The sequence below is a fragment of the Enhydra lutris genome, unplaced genomic scaffold (assembly GCF_002288905.1).
Source record: "Enhydra lutris kenyoni isolate GAN:26980312 unplaced genomic scaffold, ASM228890v2 scaffoldscaffold41, whole genome shotgun sequence".
In the NCBI taxonomy this organism is placed as follows: domain Eukaryota; kingdom Metazoa; phylum Chordata; class Mammalia; order Carnivora; family Mustelidae; genus Enhydra; species Enhydra lutris.
Genome location: NW_019154125.1, coordinates 9,790,171 through 9,803,302, shown reverse-complemented (window position 1 = coordinate 9,803,302; position 13,132 = coordinate 9,790,171). Strand labels below are relative to the sequence as shown.

The following is a 13,132-nucleotide window of genomic DNA, read 5'->3' as shown; positions in this document are numbered from 1 at the left end:
TATCATTATCAATGGAGAAAAACTGAGAGCTTTTCCGCTAACGTCAGGAACACAGCAGGGATGTCCATTATCACCACTGCTATTCAACATAGTACTAGAAGTCCTAGCCTCAGCAATCAGACAACAAAAAGAAATTAAAGGCATCCAAATCTGCAAAGAAGTCAAACTATCACTCTTCACAGATGATATGATACTATATGTGGAAAACCCAAAAGACTCCACTCCAAAACTGCTAGAACGTGTACAGGAATTTAGTAAAGTGTCAGGATGTAAAATCAATGCACAGAAATCAGTTGCATTTCTCTACACCAACAACAAGACAGAAGAAAGAGAAATTAAGGAGTCAGTTCCATTTACAAATGCACCCAAAACCATAAGATACCTAGGAATAAACCAAACCAATGAGGCAAAGAATCTTTACTCAGAAAACTATAAAGTACTCATGAAAGAAATTGAGGAAGACAGAAAAAAACGGAAAAATGTTCCATGCTTATGGATTAGAAAAACAAATATTTTGAAAATGTCTATGCTACCTAAATCAATCTACACATTTAATGTAGTCCCTATCAAAATACCATCCATTTTTTTCAAAGAAATGGAACAAATAATCCTAAAATTATATGGAACAAGAGGAATGTTGGAAAAAGAAAGCCAAAGTTGGTGGCATCACAATTCCAGACTTCAAGCTTTATTAGAAAGCTGTCATCATCAAGACAGTATGGTACTGGCACAAAAGCAGACGCATAGATCAGTGGAACAGAATAGAGAGCCCAGAAATAGACCCTCAACTCTATGGTCAACTAATCTTTGACAAAGCAGGAAAGAATGTCCAATGGAAAAAAGACTGTCTCTTCAACAAATGGTGTCCGGAGAGAAGGTCACAGGTTCAAGCTGTTAGTAATAACTTGCAGCAGTTGGGATGGTGTATAGGGGGTAAGAGAGATCTGAGCCGTCACCCACAGCAAGTGTGACATTCTCATTATAATTTGAAAGATATAGGAAAAAGAAGTAAAAAGCAACAACCACCAAAAAAATCACCCTCAGTCATATTACCCATGGAGGCAACGCCTAAGCTATTTTTGGTACATGTCCACCCTAAGGTCTTCTCCAAATGATTTTAAATTTTATATCATTTGGATTATACACAATTTGTTATCCTATTTTTTATAGCCTTGGATCAGTTGTTAGGAGCACTTTTCACTTATAAGAGTTTTAGAAACATAAATTTTAATGCAATACATTTAGACATTTCTCATCACAATGAAAGTTAAATGTAAGAGCAAGTAGCAAGCTCTGATTTCATAGGATATTTTCAAAATTCAGGGTTTGGCTAGGGCTTGTTATAGGATGCTGGTCAGGTGTGAACAGAGAAGATGGATACTACACTGGTAGGTGCATAAAGGGCATGACCTGGTGGGTCTGTGCCCAGAAAACCTTCTATTCTCAGGTGACAAGTCTGTAATGATTGCAAAGGGACCATATTCACAGACCTATTATACGAGGATCCAATAATTCAAATGTTTACCTAGGATGGCAGATAACACAAATACGTAAGCAGTGGGCCAAGGTAAAGTGTACATGCACATGGGAGAATTTTGCCAAAGCACATTACACAACACCTTCTGATTAACTTAGCTAAAATCCAGGATTGGTGCATGCCCAAGGGAGAATATTGCCAAAGCACATTACCACACAACACCTTCTGATTAATTTAGCTAAAATCCAGAATTGGTGTGTGTGTGTATAAAATTTGGGTTTTAAAGAAGGGCCCATTTTCTTCAGACAGAATTTAGGGAAAATCAGCAATGAGTGATGGCTTTCCTTTGTAATGTTCATACTAACTTTGTTGCTTGGGTAAAGGCAGAGACAGAATGAGGTTCTCATACTCGGAGGATGGCCTCAGGTGACATACTACATCATCTGACACATGAAGTAATAAAATCGTACAATAACAACCTCTAGCTGCCTGATCTTTTAATCTCACTCCTCCTTTCTGAATTTCAAATTGTTCTCACTCCAGTTTCTACCCCTCAGCCCAGCTTCAAAGAAGCCTCGTGGCTTGGCTGTGCAATTTGCCTTGGAAACTTCTACAAGGAACACTTCTATTAAAGGTAGCCTCTTTGGCCAATCCCAAACTCTACTGATATTTTTCTAAAAAAAAATTTGTGTAGATGGTAAATAGAAAAGCATCAACTCCTAATAAAGATAATATGAGTGTAGAAGAAAAAGCTGGATTCAGTATCATTTATAATACAGAAGAAGGAAAAATGATTGTAGACATGAAGAGATTTAGAATTAATATAAGTATTACCAATGAGATATGTTTTATGAGCATGAAAAACTTGAATGAAATGACAGCAGTCCTAGAAAGAAATACAAAGACAGAATTGATCCAAGAGGAAATAAGGAGGGGCTCCTGGGTGGCTCAATCTTTAAGTGTGGCTTAAATCTTTAATCTGACCTGCCTTTTGCTCAGGTCATGATTGGGGTCCTGGGATGAGCCTCACATCAGGCTCCCTGCTCAGTGGGGAGCCTGCTTCTCCCTCTCCCACTTCCCCTGCTTGTGTTCCTTCTCTTGCTGTGTCAGTGGGGAGAATACTTCTCCCTCTCCCACTCCCCCTGCTTGTGTTCCTTCTCTTGCTGTGTCTCTCTCTTAAATAAATAAGATCTTAAAAAAAAAAAAAAAAAAAAGAGGAAATAGGGAACTTGGATCAAGCAGTAAGAACTAAATATATGGAAATGAAGCCAATATCCTCCCTCTCAAAACCCACCAGCCCATTCAGTTTTATAAGTACAGTTTATAGAATTTTCAAGGAAGAGCTAATTCTGGTTTAATGCAAGTTATTTTAGAAAACTGAAAAAACACACTTATTTATGATCTTAGTAAAAGAAACTTCTGATAAATTAGGAATGTAAGAAAACTTTCTTCACTTGATAAATTTTATATGCTAAAAGATTTCACATTCACTGAATGGTAAATATTGAAGTATATGAACTATTTACTTATTAAAGAAGCTTTACATACATTCCTTTTAAAATGAATATAAAACTTTTTTCACTATAAAGAAGTTTTTTATATTTATCTACTGGGACTCACTAGCCTTTTAGTCTTAATCAGATTTTAATCTTAATTAGAATGGCTTTCCCTGCTCTAAGACTCTCTTTGAATTTTCTCATGTTTTTATTCTAGTACCTTTATGTATTTTTAGTTAAATTTTCTCATCTTTTTCTTAATAAATTGAATTTTCTCATATTTTTCTTCTAGTACATTTAAATCTTTTATTTATTTGCAGTTTGTTCTACTATAGTGTAAGGTATCTTATTTGTTTCCCTGTTGTTCCAATGCCATTAATTAAGAAACCCATCTTTCTACCACTCTGCTGGAGAGCCCTTTCTTATTCTGGACCACTTAAAACTCCTAGCCTACACACCACTCAATAAATGGGTTGGTTGCTCAATATAAAAATAAAATCCAGTTAGATTTTTAAATGAACTTTTATATACGCCTCTAAAACTTTAATGGGGGAATTAAGGTCTAAGTTCCATGAGAATCTGCCAACCTTAAAAAAAAATGCATCTGGGACTTTTCTATCAGCTATGAGGACAACTACAATCTTCTCAATTTTGCTGATTTCTTTTACTTTCTTTTCTCATTGCAAGCATTTTATGATTCCATTTTATCTTCTTTAACCTTTAGGTTTAAGATTTTCTTCTCTTGGGGCACCTGGGTGGCTCAGTGGTTAAGCCTCTGCCTTCGGCTCAGGTCATGATCTCAGGGTCCTGGGATCGAGTCCCGCATCGGGTTCTCTGCTCTGCAGGGAGCCTGCTTCCTCCTCTCTCTCTCTCTGCCTGCCTCTCTGACCACTTGTGATCTCTCTCTGTCAAATAAATAAAATCTTGAAAAAAAAAAAGATTTTCTTCTCTTTTTTGGTTTCTTAAGGTGGAAGCTCAGATTATTGACTTGAAAATACTTTCTTCTTTTTCTTAATGGATACATGTAATGATGTAAATTTCCCTTTAAGCATGACTTTTGTTGCATTCCATCCATTTTGGTAAGTTGTATTTTCATTTTCATTTAGTTAAAAATATTTTCAAGTTTCTTTTCAGACTTCTTTGACTCATGGCTTCTTTAGAAGTGTGTTAATTTTCAAATATTTGGAAACATTGCAGATATTTTTCTGTTATTGAGTTCTAGCTTAATTCCATTTGGTCAGGGTACATACTTTAATGTTTTTAATTCTTATAAATTCATTATGATGTGTGTGAGAGTCCAGGATGTGGTCTATCTTGGTGGTTGTTCCAAGATGGAGATGAACTTAAGAAGAAAATATATTTTCCTGTTGTTGGATGGTGTATTTTATAATGCCAATTAGATCAATTGATAGTGCTCTCCAGGTGATCTGTATCTGTACTGATTTACCATTTACTTTATCTATACACTTACTGATGAAAGGCTATTGAAGCCCTAACTATAATAGTGGATTTGTCTATTTTTCCATTCAGTTCTATCAGTTTTTGCCTTCTGTATTTTGGTTCTCTGTTGTTAGATGCATACATATGTAAGACTGTTACATCTTCAAAGAGAATTGACCCCTTTATCATTAAGTAGTGCTTCTTTTTATCCCTGGTAAACCTCCTTGTTCTGAGGTCGGCTTTGTCAGAAATTAATATAGCTACGCCAGCTTCCTTTTGATTAGTGTTAGTATAATATATCTTTCTCTATCCCTTTATTTTATCCTGAGTCTTTATAGTTGAAGTATATTTATAGTAATATATCATTGAATCCTGTGCTGTGTTTTTTTTTAATCCACCTTGAAAATCTCTGTCTTTTAATTGGTGTATTTATCTATTCACATCTGAAGTGATTATTTAGGTAGATGAATAAAGCATTTTCTATTTGTTGATTTGTCATTTGTTTTTGTTTCTTTCCATCCTTTTCTGCAATCTTTGATTTGATTGAACATTTTATATAATTCTATTTTATCACCTCTTAGTGTGTCAATTATACTTCTTAAAAAATTTTAATGGTTGCTCTAGAGTTCACAATACATAGTTTTGATTAATCTGAGTCCACTCTTAAATAACACTACTCAGTTTTATGTGGGATGCAACCCTTCCCAACTCTCTTCCTTTCTCACCTCTTTTTTGATCTTCAGACTTGTCTCTGGTTTGCCACAGCTTGCACATCCTGGATTGCAATTCCTTTTTATCTCTTCAGATATCTCTTCTGTGGTTTGCCACAGCTTGCACATCCTGAATTGCAATTCCTTTTTATCTCTTCAGATATCTCTTCAATATCTGAAGAGATAATAAACGGTTACCTTTTAATAATAATAAACCCATTTGGCTGGTAAAATAATGGGCTGTTCTACTTTTAAGGTTGACATTACTTGGTGTCAGAGAAATAATATCCACAGAAGACCGTAACAGCTCCAAGGCTGGTGATCAAACACTTGCCAGTACCCATTGAGGCCATTGAACTCCCTGCTTTGTCCCTGACCCTGGAATTTGAGGGTATGTTTTCTCCTGTATTCAAGCTGTACTCTCTTTGTGTTTTGAGCTCTGTAGACTGTATTTAGGAATCTGTTCAAAGGCTTTGTCCTCTTTGTTTTCATGAGGGCTTTGTCCTTTCTGGTGAGTACTTGTTTGTTTTTGTGAACCTCTGGTTTTGAGTAATGGGATCTCAATCCTCTAAATACTTTGTGGAGAGTCCCCCACATCCCCTTCAAGAGTTCCTGTTGGTTTTATGTTTAAAAACTGCGGTCCTTTCTCAGGTGCATTTTTAACCAAATGGTCCAATTTAACTAGAAATAATTTAAATTTTCAATGGTCATTATGGGGGACTTTCTTTCTTTCCTTTTTTTTTTTTAAAAAAAAAGATTTCATGTATTTGAGAGACAGCCTGTGAGAGAAAGCAAAGCGAGAGCACGCGGGAGGAGCAGAGGGAGAAGCAGGCTCCCTGCTGACATAGGACGCAATTCCCGGACCCTGGGATCATGACCTGAGTCATGATCAACTATGCCACCCAAGCACCCTGGGAAATTTCTATCTTGCCAAACTTGTTTTTCTCAAAAGCAAATTAGAAAGCTGCATCTCCAAAATTGAAAGACAAAGAGAACGAGATACCTATTTTAATTGGCATACAGAAACCATCAAAAGATTTCAAAATTTCAGAATAGTTTCATTGAAAGATTCATGGCAAAAGGCTCATGAAAAAGTAAAGAGATAAAAGGTATCTCACACAAAAGCTTATAAGACTGACCTATAAGACTGATGTAATTCCCCTTTACTTTATTTGAGTACTCAGTCTAGTACTAAGTATTGTCTAGAATTGCCTTTCTATTCTGAAGAGATAATTAAACGGTTACCTTTTGAAATAAGACCACCCAATGCTATGGGTGATTCTCTTCAGGTATTTTGCAATCCTTGGTCAAATGCCAAAGTAGGAGCCATAGTTAAAGAATTTATTAAACGAGGGAGGATTCTTGAAAGTTTTTGTAAACCGATTACCTACTGCACCTCGTCTTGAGAGGAAAATAAAATTTCACATTCTTCCTTCCTTTCCAAATCCAGAAAAATTCATTATTGATACTCTCTCTCCCAGGCAGGGATGACTATGGCCTCCTTGTTTGCCTCAGTTTACAAACTTGGCTTGGCTTTCTGCCTGACTGGGATGTGCAGGTTGTCAGTCCTTTTGGTAATCTTTGGGAGTGACTATCAATCTTGTGACGATAATATCTTTATATTCTCCTTGAGGATGTTTCTTAGGTCCATAGAGTTTGTTTAATGTTGTCAGAAATATGTACTGTTTGTCCCCAGGTACAACCTGGCAAGACATTTGGAAGGATTTAATAACTTTGTGATCAGAAATTTGGTCAGATTGGAAGCTGGTATTCAGAGCCTGATAGAATTTTGTTTTTAGATTTTCTTCTCTAAGGTAAATGTACTCAGAGGGAAAAAAAAGCATGCTAACAGGTGAATGGTGGATGGATGTGCCAATCCTTTGATATCACTTAGATGGCAACTGAATTCTTCCATGAATTAAAAAGGCTGTGCTTGTACAAATTTAGTCTTTGCAAGACCAGAGGTGGGGCTCCAAAAACAACTTGAAGCCCACCAATCCCATTTATCAATCCCCAAACCTCTATCATTCATCCCAAAAAGCTTGTACATATTGTCCCAAGGAAACCAAAATCTTGCATTTTTTCTCCATGTGCTTTTGAGGTGTCAAGATTCTACCCAGGGTCTTCTCCAGGGCTCTTATCTGGACAATCTCTTTGATATGCAAACTTCAAGGAGGCAATTTTTATCAGAAGGCTAAGGAAAGGAGGAAAGGTTATTTGAATAGACTTGATTTCTTTTATAACTAGTGAGCTTTTTATTATTTTAATTAATTCATGACAGTAATTTTAACATGGGAACTTTAAGGTCTCCGTTTGCATCTTTCTTGTATGTTCATGTGTGTCTATATATGTAGATGTGTAGATATGTGGTATTTTTTACCTCCAGATGGTATTGCCAAAATTAATATTTAAGAGAGATCTATTTAATTAACATAAAGAAAACTAAGCACTTAAATAAATTAAGTTCTTAGAAATATAATAGAAACTTAATCCAAATGAATTTCAGGTTCATGTGATTTAGGAAAAAATTCAGTATTTAAGCTACTTTAAAATTGTTGCTTTAATTAAAATAGGCACTTTTTAGACTTTTCAGTAGTAAATAAAATACTTTTAATTATCTCAGACTTACTAAAGGTTAAATGTATTCATGTTAGGTATTAAAAATTTGTCAGAGAAAAAAGATAATTTAAGGTTATGGTTAGCTGTTTAATATCTCATGAGATTTTCATGACTAATCTTAATATAATATTAAGAATATTTATTATTAAAAAGATACAAGAAGAAGTTTACAAATGAACTTTTCAGCAATACTCATGTCTACTTAAATAGATTATCCAAGTCTTTTTGGTAACTTAAAACCTTAGAATTTTGCTAAGTTAAATTAGATGATGGATAGTCACTAAATATCTAGATCATTTCCAAACAAAATAAAATCCTCGAACATTAATTACGAGCAGAGTTTTATCTACTTTTGGTTTCTTATGACAAAGAAACTAAAAGATATTTAGATGTGTTAGTGCTGTGTTATGAAATTTAAAAAAGCATATACTTTAAGAAATTATAAAATGTTAATAAATTTGCCAGTCTAAAGAAGGCTGATGTAACATTGCTTACTTCTTAGTTTTCACTAGAAATTAAGCTTTCAAAGGGTTAAGAATTCTAATAAATGATAGGCACTTGGTGACTTTTGCAAGTCATTGGCAATGCAGGTTGGGGCAGCCTGATCTGGGGGTTCTGGGTCAAGATGCTCCAAAGCCTTGTTAAAAAAGTTTGGATTCCCATGAAGCCCTACTATACTCAAATTTACCAGCTTTGTGTAGGAATGGGGTTGATGGGTGTCATCATTTATAACATCAGAAGTGCTGATAAAAGAAGTAAAGCTTTGAAAGCTTTGAGTCCTGCACCTGCTTGTAGTCATCATTAACCATCTTTACTTGGAGTGCACATCAGATGGACCATCAGCCTGGTTATAAATCTCAGTAAGCTCTGTTAGATGGCAACACAGAGCATTGCTCTGTGCCTGTAGACATGTTGTTTCCTTTCTGGTGTGAATAAATGCAACTGTGAGGTACAAAAAAATTCTAATAAATGTAATTAAGTCTACTGGAAATAATAGGGAAAAATCTTATGCAAGGAAAGCAGGATGTGTGTTTTCAGTAAGAGAAGGTATGAAAAATAGAGATGCATTCTTGTTGAAGGAAAAGGAAGTATTTTTGTCCTAAAGTGAGACTATTTAGAGGGGAAAAACATATATCAAAACCTGAATGTAAAAAACAAAACAAAACAAAAAGATGAAAAAACTTGTAGAAGGTTCGTGGAAAGGAACCTTGGGAAAGAAATTTCATGCATAGTCAAGCTAAATGAACTTCAAGGTTTAAAAAAAGAAAAAACCTTTGGTATCGATAGTGTACTTATGTAAAACCAAACCTTAATTTTCTTTCATCTACTGAAAGGACAAGTTTTCTTGAATTGCTGGTCACTTTTTTAAAAAATTTATTTATTTGAGAGAGAGAGAGGGAACGAGTTGGGGCAGGGGGAGAGGGAGCGGGAGAAGCAAGCTTCCTGATGAGGAGGGAGCCCAGTGCGGGGCTCCATCCCAGGACCCTGGGATCATGACCTGAGCCAAAGGCAGTGGCTTAACTGACTGAACCTCCCAGGTGATCCTGTTGGTCAACTTTTAATAAGAAATTGTAAACAGGGTTTTCCTTACCTTTTGAGTGATCTTTATATCAAAATAGTTTTCTGTATTTGTTGTCTGAATCAGGTCTTTAATTGTCTTAAATCTAGTAGAACTCACTATATTAAAAGAGCTATGTTCTGCTCAGAACTATGTAATCTTCTATATTTGTTCATGAAGTCTTTAGTTGTCCCTATGGTTAAATGTGTAACTAAATATTGTTTCACAGTGACCTATGATGCTATTTGATCAAATGTTTTAAACCTTTTTGATATTTTTTAATAACTTCCTTCAAATAAAATTCTAAATACTGTCTTTTCTAGTCAAACTGACATTTGGATTTTCCAGAGAGTCCATGGAGCTTCTCAAAAGATTTGTTCTCTCTTCTTATAAAAAGGAAGATGTTAAACTAATTATGCTAATTTGTTATGTTAAATTATGTAGGAAGTGCTGTTGAATGAGAAGTAATACTAAGCCTTCTTTATGTTTTATTTGTGTAGGTATACATTATAAGCATTTCTGAAATTGTGTGAAATGTTGGAAATCTCGTATGTTCCAGTATAATGTTATCAGTCATAAATTCTAATTATTATCTTCAAATGTTGCATGTTACAGAAATAAGCAAATTTACTTGTCAATTCCATTATAATGAACTTCATCAGATGTTTAAAAATAAGCATCTTTAAGTCTTTTTACAGATAGTTACTGCTTTTCTCTGAAGCTTTTACATGTTTTCCTGAAAAAGTACCTGATCTTTAAGGAGATTCGTGGAGAGGACTTTTTTTTTTTTTTTTTTTTGGACAAATATAGGTTTCTGATAACTTTAAGATGATAAAACTGGACTTGATAAGAATTTCCAGAACTAGTGGACAAACTAGATTCAGGCAAAACAAGTACTAATTATAGGGGACTAAATGAACTAAGGAGGGTGATCATAATTACTATGACTCTTTGAAATACTGCTCCTTCCTTGATGCTTTGGTTTTTTCAGATTAAGGAGCACTTTTTCTTAAGTTATCTATGATTTACAGCAATTCGATAAAGTATACCTTTGTAAAGAAAGATGAAAACATTTATTTTTTTCTCCCTCCCTGGTCCTTCTGGAATTTAGAAACTCTTGAGTATTTTTTTCATGACATTATTGTTACTTGCGTAAGTTCAATAAAAATATGTTCTCCTTATAACAGGACACAATCAGAGACACTGGCTATATTGCCAAGGCTTTGACTGGAATGCGGTTACAGGTAAATCTGATGGCCAGTCTTTGGTGTGACTTCCTGGCCTCAGTACCTGTGATAGTTCAGTCTGAGACTCCTTATGAAAAGTTCCAACAAAACAGTCTTAAAAAGAACTTGCATGGTCAGTCATTATTTTCAGTACAACTATGTGAATAACCTGGGCAAATTTAATGCAAACACGTGAGTTTTACTGTGATTATCTTTGGCAAAATATGGGCATACTTACAGAGAGAAAAATTGTGTTTGCACCTTTGTCTCTATTAGATTCTAGTCCTGTTACTTGTCTTTGAGGTTTTGTTATATACCAGTAAACTGGACTGGATCCTGAACTCTTCTAGTTTCCTCATATATCTGGCTACAACTCTCCAAACTAATGTTTCCAGGTTTGTCCCACTCTTCTGACTTGGAATCAGTAAGAACAAAGACTGCTCCTAAGTCTTGGAGGGCACAATAGCAGGTCTTGTTCATTACTGAAATGGCAGCCAAACTTCAGGGACTTGAGCCTTGACTACACATCTCACACCCAAAGAAGGTTCTGCCTGATATCCTCTCCCTCCTGTGCAAATGCCAGTGGCCTCCAAATCAAATCGACGAAGAAGACAATAACCTGACATCAAGGTAGACTGCTTCCTCCCAATTAGAAGGATCAGGACTTCCTACTTTAACTAAACACAAAATCTTTTATTCTTTTCTTTACATCTTTTACTCTTGGATTGGCCTGGGAAGAGAACATCATTATCCATATCTCCCTGGCCACTGTTAAGAGGGGTGACTTTTCTGACTATTAGACTTGTCACCAGAAATTCTGTTCTGTTCATGCCAAAGATTCCTTAGCCTTATTTGGAACCAATTTTTCCTATGATCTGTTCCCTGTACCCAAGGGAAATACAAACGGGCTAACTTCTCATTGCAAGATTTTTCAAGGAGACCCGTTTTGGATGGGATGGTACCTCACAGAATATCATCCAAATTTCTCTAATCCATGGCTTGAAAAAATCAATCAGGAAATTCCAGCTAATGGATATATCAATAACCGACCTTAGTTGGGAGTTCTCTACACTCTACCTGCTTTAAGTTGTGGGCATATGAATATTTAGATAGCTGGTGAGCTGAAGGTCAATATTTATAGGGATGTTTAACTGTCCTTGTCAACATCCATAATAAATCAGAAGCCTCCAGTTGGTTTCCCTCATTAACCCTTCATAAATGTCTTAAACAGGAAGTTCCAGGAAGTATACATGGCTGTGGGTTTGCTTCCACCAGAAGAAACTTTCTCCCCTATATTGAAGTGCCAATGAAAGATGATCAGAAATCTCTCCCTAACATTAAGTGTGCTAGCTGATTCCACAGCCAAAGCAGTAGCAGCCAAAAATCGATCACTTGACTCATTGGCTAAAGTGGTCTTAGACAGCTGTATTGCCCTTGAGTACCTACTTGCTAAATAAGATGTTTATGTAAAGCAAATCCCACCTGTTGCACCTGGATAAATGCCTCTGGAGAGGTAGAAATTCAATTACACAAAATCAAGGAACAAGTCCATTGGTTACAACAAATTGCACCTAATGACACCTTCTTTTTTTAAACCCATTTAGCTAGTCACCTTCAGGTTTGGACTCCTGGCTAGAACCATCATACAAGCTGCATTTGTCATAGTACTTTTGATTCTGTTTTACATTATTATTTTAAAGTCTTGTTCCTGTTGCCTGTCAAACCTTTGTAGAAATGACATACCCAATAGGGTGATGCTAGGTTCAGTGCTTCCAGATGATCTCTAACATTTATGACCTTGATTAGATACAGACTTTAGATAAGAAGTACCTGAAAGTACTCTTTCCTAACCTTCCTTGCTACTCAAATGTGGTCTTACGTGTTTTCCAACTGTCACCTACTTTCCCTCCAACATAGGACATCACAAGGAAATGTCCTTCCTGGCATGAGGGGCAAAAAACCACTAAATGTGGAAAACCTAACTCTTAATTCAAGGATGCTTTCAGAGAAAGATCATGAACAAAAGCGGGAAATGTGAAACTCAGTAAAGGAAACCTCATCTAAAATGGAGTCAGGAGGCCAGAAAGGGGAGCTCTCATGCCCTACCACTTGTCAATCACAACCCCAATGGGAAAAGATGGACCTTTCACTACTAGCAGAAGGAGCCCACTCTACTACTCCAGTCTGAGGACTCCTGACACAGAAATAAGCTCAGCCAATAAGAAAACACTACAACTTAGCCAATGAGAAACCATGAGAGCCTAGAACTCTCACTTGCCTCCAACGGATTTCATTCAAAGCAGCCCCTCCCACCTTCTTCTTTCTCTCTAGAAAGTAACCTTCCTTTGCTTTGATCTCTGGACTTTCTGGTTTGCCATGGCATGTCCTGAATTGCAATTTCTCTGTTATTCCTGAATAGACGCATTTTGCTGGTAAAATAACTGGCTGTTTTACTTTAAAGTTGACAGGCCTTAGTCCCACAAGTCTTCCCCCATTTAGAAGGCAATTTTAAGTCCAGGTTGTTATCTGTACTTCTGAGCCACTGGCTATAAACTGAAAGTTCCCATTCCTTTCCTCCAGTTTGATTAATATGCTAGAAAGGCTCA

General features: G+C 36.0%; 1 pseudogene; it reads left to right on the top strand.

Moving 5' to 3' along the window:
* The first annotated feature begins 8,367 nt into the window (after positions 1-8,367).
* Positions 8,368-8,547, top strand: LOC111155362 (annotated as a pseudogene).
* Positions 8,548-13,132: the final 4,585 nt, after the last annotated feature.